The 17,045-nt window shown below is 43.6% G+C and overlaps 1 protein-coding gene across 7 annotated transcripts in view; it reads right to left on the minus strand.

The window, feature by feature from the left end:
- The window catches only part of LOC123837952 (uncharacterized), a 114,439-nt gene that overhangs the window by 53,925 nt on the left and 43,469 nt on the right, over nt 1-17,045 (minus strand). Inside the window, exon 1 of one of the 7 annotated variants that reach the window (XR_010413698.1) lies at nt 1,320-1,791. The exons of the other annotated variants lie outside the window; for them this stretch is intronic. The gene's annotated coding sequence lies outside the window, so the exon portion shown is untranslated. Of the gene's footprint in view, nt 1-1,319; nt 1,792-17,045 lie in introns of those variants that run through there. 7 annotated transcript variants of the gene reach the window in all.

Consider the following 17,045-nt stretch of genomic DNA (forward strand, 5'->3'; position numbering starts at 1 on the left):
TCTGGCTATGCAACACTTCACAAAATACAGGGACTTTTCATCAGCACCTTTGATTTGCAGCTGACGCCAGATGTATGCACTGTGAGTGGAGAGAACAGAAACAGGATTAGACAGGTGTGGCAGAGACCTGGGGGTGTGAGAAAATGGGCTTCCTTCACCCAAGGACACATGAAAAAAGAAAACTTACCCATTTGTGGGATAAATGTACTCACATATTAGGTTCCATCAAATAATTATACATATTACATACCTCATCCAAGGGTAAAACTGTCTGAAGTAATGTCAGATTATGCAAGAAACCTCAGGTTGTTCTTTTGTTTTGTTTTGTTTTTTTATGATTCTTAGAAACACTACCCTTAAAATTAGTTGGAGCCTTTTAATCTAAGACATGATGAAAAGCATATTCACCAATAAACAAACAAAGAGAAAATCCTATCTTAAAACGGTATAGTTAAAACCTCACCTTGCCTCACCGAAAAACCTGCATACCTACTACGGGGATACCTGTATTCCCTAAGTGTCCTGCCCAAGTCTAAATATCTAATCAGAGACTAGAGGATCACTTTGAAATTTTGGGTCAGCCCCAGGGGACATATCATAAACCTATTTGGGGAGTGGGTCTGTGTGTGTGTGTGTGTGTGTGTGTTTAGCACCCTGAACCTCAGGGATATTAAAGAGAGAGAGAGAGAGAGAATGTTTCCCAAAAGGGGCGGGGAAGAGAGGACTTAAAATCAGGGCGACGCTGAAAACCGACCAGGGCTGAAAGGCAGACACACAGCGCCGCAAGCTCACCCACATGTAAGAGGCAAGCTCTCAAACTGTTGGAGCTCGCAGAGAGCCTCCCGACCTGGGCAAACGAGGTGAATTTCACCCCTAAATAGGGGCGAGAGCACAGTGTAAAAGTTCAAGAGGACCCCATCCCCTTTCTCTCACTCCCGGCGCTTAGCTTCTGGAGGAGAAAGCCCCGCAGAGAAAAAGCCGGCGCCGGGTGCCAGCCTGCAGCCGCCCAGTTTCCTAGAAGGCCTAACTGCTCCAACGGGCAGGGGATGGCGACAGGAGGCGTCGGGAAGCGAGGCGGGCGGCACCCCGGGAAACCGAGTCCCGACCGGGCCCCCGCCGTGCGGCGCGGGCTGCCGAAATCACTCAAGTCCAGCCGCAAAACCTTCCTGCAAACCCGGGCTTCTCCTGCACAACTTCGGTCTAACCAGCTCCTTCTCCGCCACACACTCCGCCCAACAGCACAGCCTCCCCAACGCGGCGGACCGAAGCGCTCCCCGCGGCGGCTACCTGTCCGGGGGGCCAAGGACCCCAAGTCTCACCTCATACAAAGGGCTGCGCGCGGGCGCCTGCAGAAGAACCCAGGGAGCATGGCCCCATCCAGTCCCTCCCGGAACTTTCCTGACATAGCACTTCTCTCTGCCGCAGAAAAACGACGCTTCGAGGAAGAGGAGGAAGCGGAGGAGGCGGTGGTGGCGACCCAGGCGGCGGCGGCGGCGGGAGCTGGAGCCGAAAGTGAGGAGCATCGCGGGCGAGCGCCGCCGCCTCCCAATCTGCCGAGGGGTTCCCGCCCCCGGGGTAACCAAAGCTCCCTCTTAAAGGCGCCGCCGCGTTTTAGGACGCGAGGAGAGAGGGAGGAGGGGAGAAGGGGCGGAGGCAAATAAAGAGGGGGGGCCGGCTGAGACGAGGCGATTCCCGAAGCCGCCGTCCAGGCTGTCCCCGGGCTGCCGCGCTCGCCCGTTTCCGGCTGCTCCTCCGCCTCTCCGCCGGGGCTGGTTACCCCTCCGCCCGGGCAAAGGTAGGACAAGCGCTGGGACCCGGCCCCGGGGCGCCGCTCTCGCCGTTGGCTTGCGCCAGGATTGCCCCTGGAACTTCGCGCAGTCTCCAGACCGCCCCCATCCTTTTTGGGTCCTGTCTTCCTGCCCCCACCGCAGCGCCGCCGTCGCCCGCGCCCCCAAAGCCCTTGCGCGCCGCTGGCGACTGCCCAGTGGAATTGCGTTTCCTCGTGTGGGTCCCGCATATTCTTCCTCTATCTCCCACACAGTGATGAGGGTCTCCCCAGGAGCGCTGGAGCCTGAAATAACTAAAGGCCACTTGGAGGCCCCTGGACTGATTCCTGAAAGTGTCAGTGGTGTAGGGCATGGGAGATTTGCCAGATGTCTGCTTTACCCTGTGCTCGGTTCTCCGGTGGCTAATTGCCAGATGGCCTCCAACTGGATTTCTTAACTGTTGACTTTGACTTTCATCAACAGAGATTGGCTGCAAAGATCCCCAAATGAACTCAGGAAGACCCTCCAGAAAAGTTACCATCTTAAGATCTAAATGATGCCGGCAAGGGCTGCTTTCAAGTAACAAGTGATACTGTTTTCCTAGCTATCATCATTTGTGATCGCTGCTGAGACCAGTGAGGTATGCGCAGTGTGGCGATGCCGCAGAGACACACTGCATCAGCAGCCATCAACACGTTAGGAACGGACCACATTCACAGTGGGTGTGGGCAGCGGAGGGCTTGTGGAAACGGGTTAAGATCCAGCTGGGGCTTACAAAGAACTGCCTCCCGGGGGGGTGGGCCCAGAGGGAGTGGTAGATTCTAATTCACACAAAAGCACTGGCATAGTTGCCTGAGACTGGACCTCAGTCCTACCATCTGCCGCTGTATAGCAAGCACATGCTGATTTGTGGAGGAAGAGGGCAGGGAGAATGTGCAAAAGGTTGGAGCAATTTCTCTTACAATGTGGAGAAGAAATAAGCCTCGGGCTCTATAAAAGCAGGAGATGTGGTCCTTCCTGGAGCAAACATGAAGATGAGAGAGGAGGCTGGCAGTGAACAAGAGGAAGGATATCTTCCTATTATGATACATTCCTGTATAGTCAGAATAATGGAGGTAATTGGTACCCAACTCAAAGTGACTCAAGAAAACCTACAGTGGAGGAGGTTGGAATGTATTGGCTCATATGCTTAAAATCCCAAGAGTAGATCTGCCAAAAAAAAAAAAAGAAGAAGAAGAATTACTATTTTTTTGAATCTTTTTTTTTCCTCCAGATGATCAAAGAATGTTAGGACTCCGTTTCTCTCCATATTGTTCTGTGCTTTCATTGTACAGGTTTTATTTTCTCTAGTCAGGGCCTAGATTGACAGCCCCAGACTTACTTTCTCCTCCAGCCTCCTTAGCAACTGATCCCATTAGCAAGAGAGCAGGCCAAAGAATGAGTCTTATTGGACTAACTTGGACCCTACTCCCATCTCTGAACTGAGCATTGTAACCATGGATTTAAATATGCACTGCAGGGTTGGGGTCACTTGACTATGTCTGAAAAAGATCAAGGGAGATGGCTTTAGTGCCCCCCACCCTGTACACCTGAACCACATGAACTGACTGGAAGAGAGGAGGTTCCCAAAAGGAAAATTAGTTGTTCTAATAAAGAGAAAATGAATGTTGAGTAGGTAAAGACCGTAGATGACCCACTCCCAACCCCCCACCCCCCACCCCCGTTCCCCACCACACACACACACACAGAACCAAAGGGACTGACTACCTCTCTGCCTTCTCCACCAGTAGCCTCAGGACCTGGAGAATGGCAGTGGTCTTAGGGTTACAGTTAGCCACATCCTTTGGCCTCAGAAGCCCTGGGAAGGTGCTCAGTGATATTTCACAACCACTTGCAAACAAACAGTATCTAAACTGTAATTGTATTCAGTCATTTTTTTTCCTAAATCAGGATACCTCTGCTTCTACATGCCCCCAACTCCACATTCCTTATTACGCTTTGTGTTATATAATCCATTCAACCTGATAAGAGCCCGTGGAAATGTCTTGTTACCTATACAGTGTGTTCATTCAACTGGAGAAAGAAATGAGGCCTATAGATAATCACATTTCAGTATCTAAGTGACACAGGGCCCAACTTCATTTTCAGCTCCTATGAGTTCTTCTTTAATCTTTTCAGACAACACAGGAGTTTATATTTTGCCTACCAAAAATGCCAGTTTCAGGGTTTTTTCTTCCCGCACAAGAACTTTTCTTGTAGTTGCTCACAAAAATGTTTCATATTTTCTTCCTTCGTTTCTCTATTTTATAGAAGTGTGTATGTATCATAGAAAAATAGACTTAACCTGGCGGAGACTTTCGAATGAAGCTAAAGCAGCCCCCTTTATTTCATGGAAGAAATGAAAGCTCAGAGATACACTTGTCTAGGGTTGTGCAGCTGTTTGGCATCTGTGATGTGCCCAGCTCTGTGCTCAGCATTGCAAAAAGTACGGAAACAGAAGCATACAACGTGGCCACTATCCTCAAAGAAGTTAAATTAAGTCAAGGAGACATTAACCTTCTAAGATATTATAAGACAATTATAGAGAATCACAATATACCATATAATTTAGTATTTAAAAATGTGTGATGAGCTGTGTGTTACTTATAGGCCTTGAAATAAGAGACACCATAAACTGGAGTAGTCTGGGAAACACTTTTTAGCCAGGAACCACCTTGATGGTCTTTAAAAAATGCATAGGGAAAAAAAAAAAAAATGGGCTCGCCACATGAGAAAAACAAAATGAGAAGGCATTGATGGAGGAAAGATCCTACCATGTGTTTGGAACAGAAAGGAAATCTGCACTGTCATGGTTTAGAAGAGTGTTTCTAAGTGCAAGTGAGATCATTTTAGTGGGTTTGAGAAGTATTTTTTTAGTTAAATAAAACAGAATATCCGTGTACCTCATACCTAATAAGATTAAGTATTGTTTGTTACACTTGTGTTTCATTATGTTATGTGTTCTTAGTTATGATGTAAATTTTTTTATCTTACTTTGGATTATGTTCAAAGAAAGTTAAAAGCCCCTAGTTCAGAAGCCAGATAGACTGGATGTGAAACTCTGCTTTGTAGCAAGACATCAATCGAATAACATCCCTCCAAGGATCCGTTTCCCTACGTGCAAGAGATGTTCAGCACAGTCCTTTGCACAGAGTGAGACCTATAAATGGCACCTCTTTTTTTTTTTTAAGATTTGATTTATTTATTTGACAGAGAGAGAGATAGCGAGAGCAGGAACACAAGCAGGGGGAGTGGGAGAGGGAGAAGCAGGCTTCCTGCCGAGCAGCGAGCCCACCATGGGACTCGATCCCAGGACCCTGGGATCATGACCTGAGCTGAAGGCAGACGTTTAACGACTGAGCCACCCAGGCGCCCCTAAATGGCACCTCTTATTTGCTGGCCGGATTGAAGACGACCGTATATGAGAATCACCTGAAGAACTTTGTCAAAATCCCAGTACCTGGGACTTTAGAGAACCAGGCTCAACTCTAAGGGTGAGTCTGCACATCAGTGTTTAAAAGCTCCCCGGGTCCAGTCATGGCTGCGAGCCCCTGGGCTGGACCCATAGCAGAGCACATCTAGCACCTGAGGAGCGTGGTGAAACACGGTCTCTTTCTTCAGGAGACACATTGATCTTCATGATTTATGTCTCTGTTTCTTTATCAAGCAATAGGTAGCACGTTAGGTCGTCCACAGAATTCTAACTACTTTTGGCTCTGAAAATCTTCAACTGTGGTGCAAACCGCTCATGGTTTATCTCAGTCAGCAACACAGCATGGATCCTGAGTCATAATCTCTTATGTATCTCTCCAAGTGTACAATTTATGGTCAGTTACCAGCATACAGTGGTTTCTGGAGGTGTTAAAAAGCAGTAAAATACCACCAAAAATTGCCTAAGGAAGAGGAAAAGGGCTAGAAGCAAATGGCATTGGAAATCCATAAGCTAAATAATTAGCAAATGACTCATTAAATTTCAGCTATTTTCATCCTGACTTTTAATACTGCAGTTTCTAAATGTACTAATTAGTGATGTGCCTTTTGTAATCTTACATTTAGTAATCCCTAAGTGTTTGTATCTTGCACGTTTTTCCCCTATACAGTCAATCCCTTTGTGTGTGAAGCAGGAGAAGGTTTCTTCAAATACAGATTGTCCAAGAGACTCAGAATCGGTTTTTCTGCCTAGTCATTTTGTCTCTGTAAATTTTGGCTTTTTTTTTTTTTATTCGGTTGGGCAAAGATAATAATGTAGAATGGTTTTGAATCTCCCCAAAGAGACAGAGCAACTGCTATAAGAAAGGAATAAAAAACCTAAAACCTAAAATTCCAACAACCAGACCTTATGTGCAACATGATATAACAAAATCAGAAATACCCAGAACCATTATCAGGTCTTCTTGCCTAAGATAGAATCTGAATCTAATCCAGCCTCTAGAACTAATAGGAAATACAGGGGACCAAGAATGGAGTTTGAAAACCAAACCACCTCAAGAAAGCAATCAGTCAAATCCAGAATGTCAAACGTTCAATTAAAAAAAAAAATGACCTAGTTTCTCTACCAAATCAATGGCATAAAAAAACAAGGGCCTGGGGCACCTGGGTGGCTCAGTCGGTTAAGCCGCTGCCCTCGGCTCAGGTCATGTTGCCAGGGTCCTGGGATTGAGCCCCACATCGGGGTCCCTGCTCAGCGGGGAGCCTGCTCCTCCCTCTGCCTCTGCCTGCCTCTCTGCCTACTTGTTCTCTCTCTCTGTCAAATAAATAAATAAAATCTTAAAAAAAAAAAAAAAGGGCCTGATTAAAGAATAAAAGAGATTTAAAAATCATGATCATGGGGCACCTGGGTGGCTCAATCAGTTGGGCGTCTGACTCTTGATTTCAGCTTGGGTCATGATCTCAGGGTTGTGAGATGGAGCCCGGTGTCAGGCTCCACACTCAGAGGGGAGGCTGCTTGGGATTCTCTTTCTCTCTCTGCCCCTCCCCCTGTATGTGCTCTCTCTCTCTCTCAAATAAATAAATAAATTTTAAAAAAGAAAGGAAAGAAGGAAGGAAGGAGGGAGGGAGGGAGGGAGATAGAAAAGATTCATAATCATGAAATGCAACGTGTGGGACTTTGTGTCCTGTTTTGACCAAACCACCTGTGAAAAGAACCCTTGAGACAATCAGGAAAATCAGATATAGACTAAATATTAGATACTATAAATGAATTATTCTTTATTTTCTTAGATGTGATAATGACATGACAGTTATATATAAAACAAAAATTTCATCAGAGATACACACTGAAGAATTTTATAATCCTGCCCCCAAAAATGGAAGGAGTAATAGGTGGAAAAATGACTGATAACTTTTGAAACTGGGGGATGATACAGGGAGGTTTATTATCCTATACTTCTGTTATTGTCTATGTTTGGAAAGTTCCTTAATTTGATGTTGAGTTAACCTTTTATTAAAATCTTTCTCTTAAAAAAAAATCTTTCTCTTGGTTTTGCTAATGGGAGAGTGATAAATATATGTGAGTCTGGACCTGGTTACATCTTGAGTATCTTTAGAAACAAGCTTCTAGGCTCAAAAGTCTTTTGTTATAATATTTTGGGCCAGTATTTACTAGTCACATTCAAGGCATAGGACTAGACCACAGAGTGATCAGTGAGGGTCTCTGTGGGAGGAGTCCACAGCCACTCCAGACAGTTGGCCATCTGCATCCCAGGTGCCCACTCTCCAAATATCTCTGCACCCCAATGATTATCTCCAGCAACCAGCTTTGGCTGCCTCCACCTTTGCATGTCCATGGTGACGTCTACCCATGAGTCTGTAGGGACTAACTGGCTGAATGCTTTTATCCTTTTTGTAAGCCTTACTGAAGCCATGATATTTTGGCCTCTTCCCATCCCCTACCTTACCCCATCGCACTATCTCCCACCACCCCACCCCCAGCAGGCACACACTCACACAAGCACATGTGCACACACCCACCCAAGAAGCATTGCAGGGATAAGATCCAGCAAGCCAAGACCAGTGAGAGTAGATAGAGAGCAGCCATTCAGCCTGCTGTTAGTCTATATCTTAGTCTGGCATGTCTCCAGCACTTGTATCTGGACCACTATGGCACATGATTCAGTTTTAGAGAATGTAACTATGATGTCTATTTAATTTATAATAAATTGGAAAATATAACTAGCACATCAGTCTCATGGACATTACTTCTGTCGATGAAGCTTTTTTTTTTTTAAATGAGTCAATTAAAAATATTAAGTGAATAGAAGTATAGATATTTTGAGAATATGACAAAATTCATGAAAGTGTTTCATATATGACTAAGAGTTTTGAAATTCTGTCTTCATCTACAGAAGGAGAAAGAGGCCTTATACCTCACACACTGCAAGCCCAGTTGAGCAGGAGCTTAGCTAGAAATGCAAGATAGTGAAGTAGATAAAGAAATCCTTTGATAATTACAAGTTCTATTTCTAGTGCCACCATGATGGAGGGACCTTGGGCGGTTTGTTAGTGAACCTCTTCAACCCTCAGTTTCTTTATCTGTATATTGGGAATAAGAATGAAGTATTATGAGGATTAAGTAAAATATTCATCCAAAACACCTAACATAGTCTCTGATACAAAGTTAATGTCAGTGCATGTTGGGACCATGACAAATGATACCAAGTTTGTATTTTTCTGGATGTTCTTTTATCTCATTTCCTTTTAGAACGTTTGGAATAATAGGCAGCCGATTTGAAATTTTTCCATTAAGAAATATAACTAACAATGTTCAATATCATTGTCACTAACTGTGAGGTTATTTTCAGTATGAGTTTTTTTCAAGATTTTATTTATTCATTTGACAGAGAGAGAGACAGGGAGAGAGGAAACACAAGCAGGGGGAATGGGAGAGGGAGAAGCAGGCTTCCTGCGGAGCAGGGAGCCCAATGTGGGGCTCGATCCCAGGACCCTGGGATCATGACCTGAGCCAAAGGCAGACACTTAACGACTGAGCCACCCAGGCACCCCTTCAGTATGAATTTTTTGACAAGTGAAGTGATTCTTATCCTACCGATAATAAGTTTTATCACTATTATCTCTTCTGTAATCATTCATTTTTCATATAATTGAAAAATTAATTATTTTTTAAAAATAACGTATTTAAAAAAAACAATTATAATTGGCCCTTACAAAAGGTATCACTTCAGTAACCTTTAAAGAATATTTAGAAGTTATAAAATCTGAATATTCTATTTAAAAAAAAAAGATAATGGATAAACATATTTGAGTTGAAAGGAATTTTGTTGGTCTTGGAAATCATAAAATCATCCATTTTAGAATAAAAATCACCAAGAGAAAACAATTATTCTCAAAATTACCATGTGAAATCATTGTAATTCTTTATCATACATAATTATTTTGTGTAATATTTACCTTCTAAAGATTTTCTGCTAGTATTAGATACATAACTTATATAGGTAATGGGCAAAGTAATTTTTAAAAAAAGAGTATACCAACAGAAATGAAAGTGGGTTAAGTGTCTGCCTTCAGCTCAGGTCATGATTCCAGGGTCCTGGGATTGAACCCCACTTCAGGCTCCCTGCTCAGGGGGGCAGTCTGCTTCTCCCTCTGCCCCTCCCCCACTCATGCTCGCTCGCTCGCTCTCAAATAAATTAATAAAATCTTTTTCTAAATAAGTAAATACCGCGCCACCCAGCTGTTCCGAGGAATTCCACCTCACTGCCAACCTGCTGCTCTAAAGACCCAGCCCTGCATTCACTGAGGCCACACTCCCCTTGGCCTGCACTCAGCCAATGGCAGAGAATGGCTGGGGCACCAGTGTTGCCCATTCCTGCAGACGTGGGATTCCTCTACCAGGCAGCTTTGGCTCCAGGACTCCTCATCAGACTGACCAAAACTTTCTGACAACTGTGCTGCTTTAGTCTGAAATTCTTCGTCCCCAGTCGTCCTTCCTCCTTCCGCTCCTGGCACTCCAGTGAGACCTGCATCATGGTCTGACGGCTCTTTCTGCTTCCTACATCCCCCTCTTTAGCTTTCACTGACACTTCCACCAATAAATCTCCGACACACCTCATCCCATCTTGGTGCCTGCTTCTTAGTGGATGAAGACAAACTCAGGTAACATGAATTTGACAGCTAGAAACACTTTTAAGAGCATAGCTGAGGTGTTAGTAGAAACTGTCGGGAAGGTGCAGCATAGCCAGCCTAAGGGAGCCACAAGGAATTCGTGTGTGCTTATTTTGCGCAATACAGGAGGACTTCTTTGAAAGACCCATCATGTGTGCACATTTCAGTGGAACAGTGAGAAGCCATCTGCAACTTAGGAAAGGTGTGACGTGCTTGCAGTGAGGCAGAGACCGGCATCAAGGGCTGCCTGAAAAAGAGGACTACACGTATCAGCTAGATGGAGAAAGAAGGGAGCAAGACACAGAAAAAGTAAAAACTAATTGAGGATTCCTGTTTTGGTAAGTCAAAGAGATAACAGCAGTGCCCACTAGAGGAAGAGGAAGAAAAGAGCTTTATCTAATTCACTTGAGAAAAGGGTGGGGGGAAGGGAAGCGATGATTCACTGAACCATTACCACCAGATTCCCTCCAAGCAGGAATGTGTCATTGTTTGGGAGAAGAAATCAATGAGGTCACTTCATAGAAGCAAGGCCATTAAGGCTTAGATGACAAACATGTACCAAAACATTCCAGAAGGGAGAAGCTGGATTTCATGGACAGAGGATGGGATTTTATTGCTCCTGAGAGCAACAAGGAGAGAGACGAGTGAAGAGCCAAAGAGAATTTCTTCTCTCCAGAAATTCGCTAATGTCTGACTAAGCTACACATGCTTTTAGGAAGTTGTTTTTGTTTGTCGTTTGTTTGCTTTAAGAAAAGTCAAAGCTGAGATCCCCATCTGGGTCCACATGGCAGAAGCCTGGGAAGTAGATGTGAGCTGACTGCAGTAAGTCCTTCAGGAATTCTCAGAATTCTTGAGAAGGCTTAGGATTCCCATAGCCATGAACTTAAGAGTCGATGGTATTGAGCTCATTTGATCCGGCTCATAAGAGACAAGAAGGCCGTATTTGATGTCTGGGTTGCATTGACCATCATGCAATAGAACTATAGGATTCTTGAATTCATCTCATACAACACCTTCAGTTTTTATAGTTAAGGAACTGCGGCATAGAAAGAACCTTAGTTCCTTTAGAAGCAGATCCTGACAGGATTTGAGTGCAAAAAGTTAATGTGGGAGGTGGGAAAAGGTGACTGGAAGGGAAGAAAATCATTAAAGAGTATATTTTTCAAGCAAGTTTCCCCTGTGTGCAAGTAGAATTAACTGCTGAGGATCTCTGGAGCCAGCACTGCAGAGTTATCCTGCCCAAGGATGAGAGCCCTGGATATTGAGCTCCCGTCAATCACTACCTGAGTGGGGAGTGGTAATTCTCTGGAACATCTGGCCTATCCTCTGCTGGGGCAGAACTGGCTCCAGAGGTGAGAGAAGGCTCTCGGGCATTGAGGCAGGTTCTGACAATCAGAATCGTAGCTAAGCATGCACTGCAATTCTACATGCTGGGGGCACTGGCGGGGCAATGACAGCATCTGCTACGTGAAGGTAAAGAGACTTGCTGGGAAGCTCACAGAGGAGTCACAGAGACGGGGAGAGACACCAACCTTGGGGCTGGAGGTGGAGGGTGGTAGGATCTGACTGAGAGTTAGGCAGACCTGGGTTTGAATCGCAGCCCTGTTCCCTAGATTCTGTGCAATCTGGAAACCTACTTAGCCATTCTGAGCTTCGACTGTCTCGTCTGAAAACTGGGGATAACTAGCTTGTAGGGTTGGTGAAAACTGAATAAAGAAATTTTGTGAAGGAAATAGCAAATTGCCTAGAACAGAGAAGATACACAAATATGACTAATACTAATAGTAACCATTACTTTATTAAACAGGATGAATCTGATAGGGGCACAAACAAGAAAAAAGGAAAAAGCTTTCTTCTTTCCCTCCTACCACTGCCTTCAGCCATGCTGTGGGGAAACTCGCCCTGCTCAGCCCTGGACCTTTGCTCTCCAGACAATTTCAGTTATTAACTTTTTTCACTGATTCTAGGATAGTGTGGTGTGAAATCAAGATATATCTTATAATCTACTGAGTCTTAAGACTGGATGGAGTACTGAAAACTGGATTTCTTTTGGTAATGAAGACTCATTTTTCATATATTTAAATCTAGTCCAAAGATAATATAATGTTGATAGATGTTGAAGCTAGGGGAGAGGTACATAGGATTTATTGTATTATTCTCTGTACTTTTGTGTATGTTTAAAAACTTCCATAACACAAAAATTTATTAAAGTTTATTCTAGCCCCATTAAAACTTTGACTTCATACCCAACACTTCTTAAAAATTAAACATCAGAGAAGTTAGACACAGATTTTCATAAGTTTATTTTTTAAAGGACGATGAAACTGAAAGGAACTGTACTATTTTCTTCCTTCTTTGTTAGTTTGGGTTTTTGCTTTTTGTTTAGAGAAGGAGAGAGAGAAGGGGGGAGGGGCAGAGGGAGAGAGAGAATCTTAAGCAGGCTCCACATCCAGCAGGGAGCCCAACTCAGGGCTCGATCTCACAACCTGAGATCCTGACCTGAGCCGAAATCAAGAGTTGGATGCTTAACTGACAGAGCCACTCAGGTGCCCCTGATTTTTGTTAGTTTTGATAACAACCTAGCCTTACATACAGGGATGTAAGCATGAATGAGCACAATTTAATCAAATTACATTTGATGACAATTCAGTAAACAAGCATTTAACACAGGATGGGGACAAAGAAAGAAGAGGTACCTTTTTTTTTGGTTCACAGAGCCCTGCTTAAGGATATATTTCTATAACGACTTACCATTAAGAGAGACAATGCGGGGGGAGATGAACTTATAATCAAAATTATTGTCCCATATGCTTTGAAAAGTAACTTTAGAGCCAGATCTACTTCCTTTTCTCAAAACCATCCTTTTCACTATCAGCAGGTAAAATTTGGGCGAATCAAGTTTTAGAATTAAATAGTAATTTTTCTTTTTAATACGAAGTCATAAACAGATTATTAACATTGAAGGCTTAGAGTCCCTGAAAATCGAGGAGGAAGCTTAAAATATATTTCAGTGGAACATTAGTCCTTTAGGGGTTTGGGAAATACTATATAGTCTCTGTTCCTCTTAGGGAATCACAATGTCGTCTGCATGTTAAATGCTTAAGTCCTGCCAAAAGCAATCTGTTTATCATTTATAACCCATGCAATGGCCTGAATATTTGTATCCCCCCAAAATTCATATGTTGAAATCCTAACATGCAATGTGATGGTATCTGCTGGTGGAGCCTTTGGGAAGAGATTAGGTCATGAGGATGGAGCCCCCATGACTGGGATTAGTGCTACAACCCCAGAAGACCATCTCACTCTTTCTGCCTTGTGAGGACACAGCCGGAAGACAGCCAGCCAGCTATGAACAGGAAGCAGGCCCTAGCCAGCACTGAATCTGCTGGCTCCTTGATCTTGGATTTCCAGCCTTCAGAACTGAGAAATAAATGCTTGCTGTGTAAGGCACCCAGTCTGTTAGAATAATCTGAACAGACCAAAACAACCCAGCATTTTCCAAACATTCCTGACCACAGATCTCTTCTGCATCAAGCACCTGTTTTTGGAATACACATTCTGAGAAATGTTCTAGCTTGTGAACTCTTACAGTAAAGATAAGTGTGTTCTTTTTTGTATCTGGTTAAATACATTCTCAGTAAATATTTTTTGAAGGGATCAACCCTCATTAGGCCACAATTACCTAATGCACAATCTTATTGTGCCTTAAAGAAAGATGCCAAACCAATCATTTCCTTTAGGTCCTGTTTCTTTTTTTTTTTGTTAAGATTTTATTTATTTATTTGACAGAGAGACAGAGAGAGCACAAGGGAGAGGGTGAAGTAGGCTCCCCGCTGAGCAGAGAGCCTGATGCAGGACTCAATTCCAGGACCCTGGGATCATGACCTGAGCTGAAGGCAGACACTTACCCGACTGAGTCACCCAGGTGACCCTTAGGTCCTGTTTCCATGTGCAGTGGTGGATAAGCCTTCAGCCTCCTTTGGTGAATCTACCAGGCAGTTTCCCTCCTCTGTCCTTTTCTGGGTGAGTAAGTTAGGAGGTCCAGCAGCCTGGATATACTCAAGTGCTTAGCAGATACTTCTCTGGCTTAGCCAATTCTGTTTTTACTACAGTCTCGACCTGAAGTACCAGATATACTCCTGGTTATTAAAAAGTAAGTCTAAAAAGCAACAGAGCCATTTCCTTTCTTTAATTTAAAAAAAAAAAAAGTCTATCATCGTTTCCCCCATTGGCTTCGTCCCTGTATATACCACTCTATGAGCAAGACAGACCCAGAGGGGAAAAGGAGGAAGTGGTAGAATTGGGGGAAACTTCACACTAACAACACTCACTCCTTATTCTTCTCCTTCAAGCCCGGGTAATAGAAAGTTAACTTATGTGTACCCGATATCCACAGTCTACATAATACATAATAAACTAGAAGTGCTTTCAAGAGATCTATGGAGTATATGTACTGCTTTCATTTCTAAGGACGTTACGACAACATTTATTTCTGAATGGTTAAGAAACGTACAAAACAACAGATACCGATATAAGTCCTGAAGAATGACCTGTTGTCAAGACAGCAATTAAGTGCATGAGTATTCTTAAAGCATTTAGCATTAGCCCATGCTCCTTCACTGACATCTGGTTATATTTACTGAGACTATGTTGTTGCGAACCATCTAGGGAATTCACATTCCCACAGGAAACTGCACTCTTCAGCTGGTTTCATGTGTACATAGTTTGTAAGAAAAGCATCAATTAGTATTGACTTCAGCAGCAAATATCACAGCTATTAGCAATGTGTCGCTTGTGTGACTTTTTGTTTGTTTCAACCCCAAAACTAAGAATATGGAATTATGTATGTGCTTGTATTATGTGGTATGTTTTATATATAAGACTAGAAAAGCATCAAGGCTTTTTGTATTGACTGTGACCCAACCAGTCTTTTAAAACTTCTGACAGAAGAGCCTTGTCTTCTACTAGAATTATTTCTAAATAAAAATGGGAATTTAAGTTTTTCTCCATCAGTATACTCCTCATAGAAATGTTCCTAGGTTCATGAAGTGGGACAGGGCATATATGAGGATGTTGATCACTCGTTTCTGGTACTGGGGAGTTGAAGGCAAACTGGATGCTCATCATTTGGAGAAAGAATGTTAAATGTGGTAGATAGACACCATGAATTACCACACAGTGGTGATAAATACATGAAAATGTACTGTCAAGTGAAAAATGTAAGAAACCGTACAAGACAACACTCCTTATGTAAATTAAAAACACATACATGCAAACAACACTATATATTTCTCAAAGTCCTGTATCTATTCAAAGACATTTTAAAAACACTAAAAGTGACTGTCAGACAGCCAGGGCTTTGGATTAGCTGGGGGGTCCTTGAGCATCTTTCTCTATTTCTATGTAGTTTCTCTAGTCTTTCCAGTGTGGTGACCTCAGAATAGCTGGACTTCTTACATGGTGTGCTTTCAGAGCTATGTAGTACTAGTTCTCAAATTTTGGCATACAACAGAATCTCAGGAGGGTTTTTTAAAACACAGATGTCTGGGGCGCCTGGGTGGCTCAGTTGGTTAAGTGACTGCCTTCGGCTCAGGTCATGATCCTGGAGTCCCGGGATCAAGTCCCGCATCGGGCTCCCTGCTTGGCGGGGAGTCTGCTTCTCCCTCTGACCCTCCTCCCTCTCATGCTCTCTGTCTCTCATTCTCTCTCTCTCAAATAAATTAAAAAACAAAAAAACAAAAAAAAACACAGATGTCTGGGATACACCCCAGAGTTTCTGATTCAGTAGGCTGGGTTGGGGCCCAGGGAATGCTGACATCACTGGTACTAGAACCACACTTTGAGAACCAAGATATTGAGGAAAGCATCTGAAAGCTCAGAGAGATGGAACTGTTCAAAGGCTTCAAGCATATGCAGTATTCTCAGCCATCTCCTAGCCATACCCCTCAAGAGGCCTTAAGGTCCTTTTGTCACCAAGGCATTAAGAAATATATTGAGGAGGGGCATCGCCATCCTTCCATAGCTCTCGGGTAGCCGTCCTGAGTAAACCATCGATGGTGGCACAAGATGCTGCAGTGGGATTAGGTTCCCTGACCTCAGTGACCAAAAGTGGAATTCCAGAGTGGTAGACACTGGTGACGCCATCACAAGTATTTGAACGAACACATTAAATTCAGAATTCCGTGTGAGCTCACCATAGCAAAAAATTCAGCCCAATCAAGGCTTCTAGTTCATCCTCCTTGAGGGAACACCACTAGAACTCACTCCCATGCATGCTCCTCACACTCCTGACAATAGCATGTGGTGAGGTACTGTACCTGTTGGGACGGAAACTATGTCCTGTTATTTTTTCTTTACCTGGACCATGTTGTAATATAATTCTTATATGTAAACACAGAGACAAAAAATAGTGAGGGGATGGGTCCTGAGAAGAATCAATGCCAGTATGTGCAACAGCTCCCTAGGATGCACTCATTGAAAGACTTTAATGCAGACAAGCTGATTTCCTGAAGAGCAGGAAAGGACTCCTCTGTCAAGAGAGAGTCTCAAAGATTGGAGGGTTGAAATCTCTCAGCTTCACATGTGTCTGCCCAAATATCTTCATCCACATCCTTCCCACCAGCACCCTTACTTTTGTATGAGAGATCAAGTAGAATGGAGCAATTCACTGATGTTACAACTCTGCAGGACTTCCCGTCAGGCCTTGGGGCTCAGGCTTCAGCCATATTTAGCCTGCAATCTACAGGAGAGAAAGGACTCTTTCAAAGCTGCTATGGAGGCTTTTTGATTCTCTAAGCACGTTCTCAGCTGGACATTCATAGCTTTCACTCCTCCTTTTCCTTATATACACCACTGAGGAAAGAAGAAGTCAGCTGATGCTACTGTCTTTATTATGGTTATTGATCTTATATGATAACATTGTCTTCATAGTGATTAATTACACATAAGCTAAGATGGAGCAACAGTTATATGGAGCTGAGACCAAAGATCTGGGTGGTCGGGCAGTGGCTACAGATAGCAGCATTGCTATCTAGGAATTGAACCTTGATCTAGCCAGGTGGGGAAGGGAAGCTGGGGAGCCTGGGACTCTGAGATGAGCCCAGTCTATATCATGAGGAG

Source organism: Mirounga angustirostris, unplaced genomic scaffold, assembly GCF_029215605.1.
Source record: "Mirounga angustirostris isolate CCGP_5_RB_7025 unplaced genomic scaffold, mMirAng1.0.hap1 SCAF_8, whole genome shotgun sequence".
NCBI classification, from domain to species: domain Eukaryota; kingdom Metazoa; phylum Chordata; class Mammalia; order Carnivora; family Phocidae; genus Mirounga; species Mirounga angustirostris.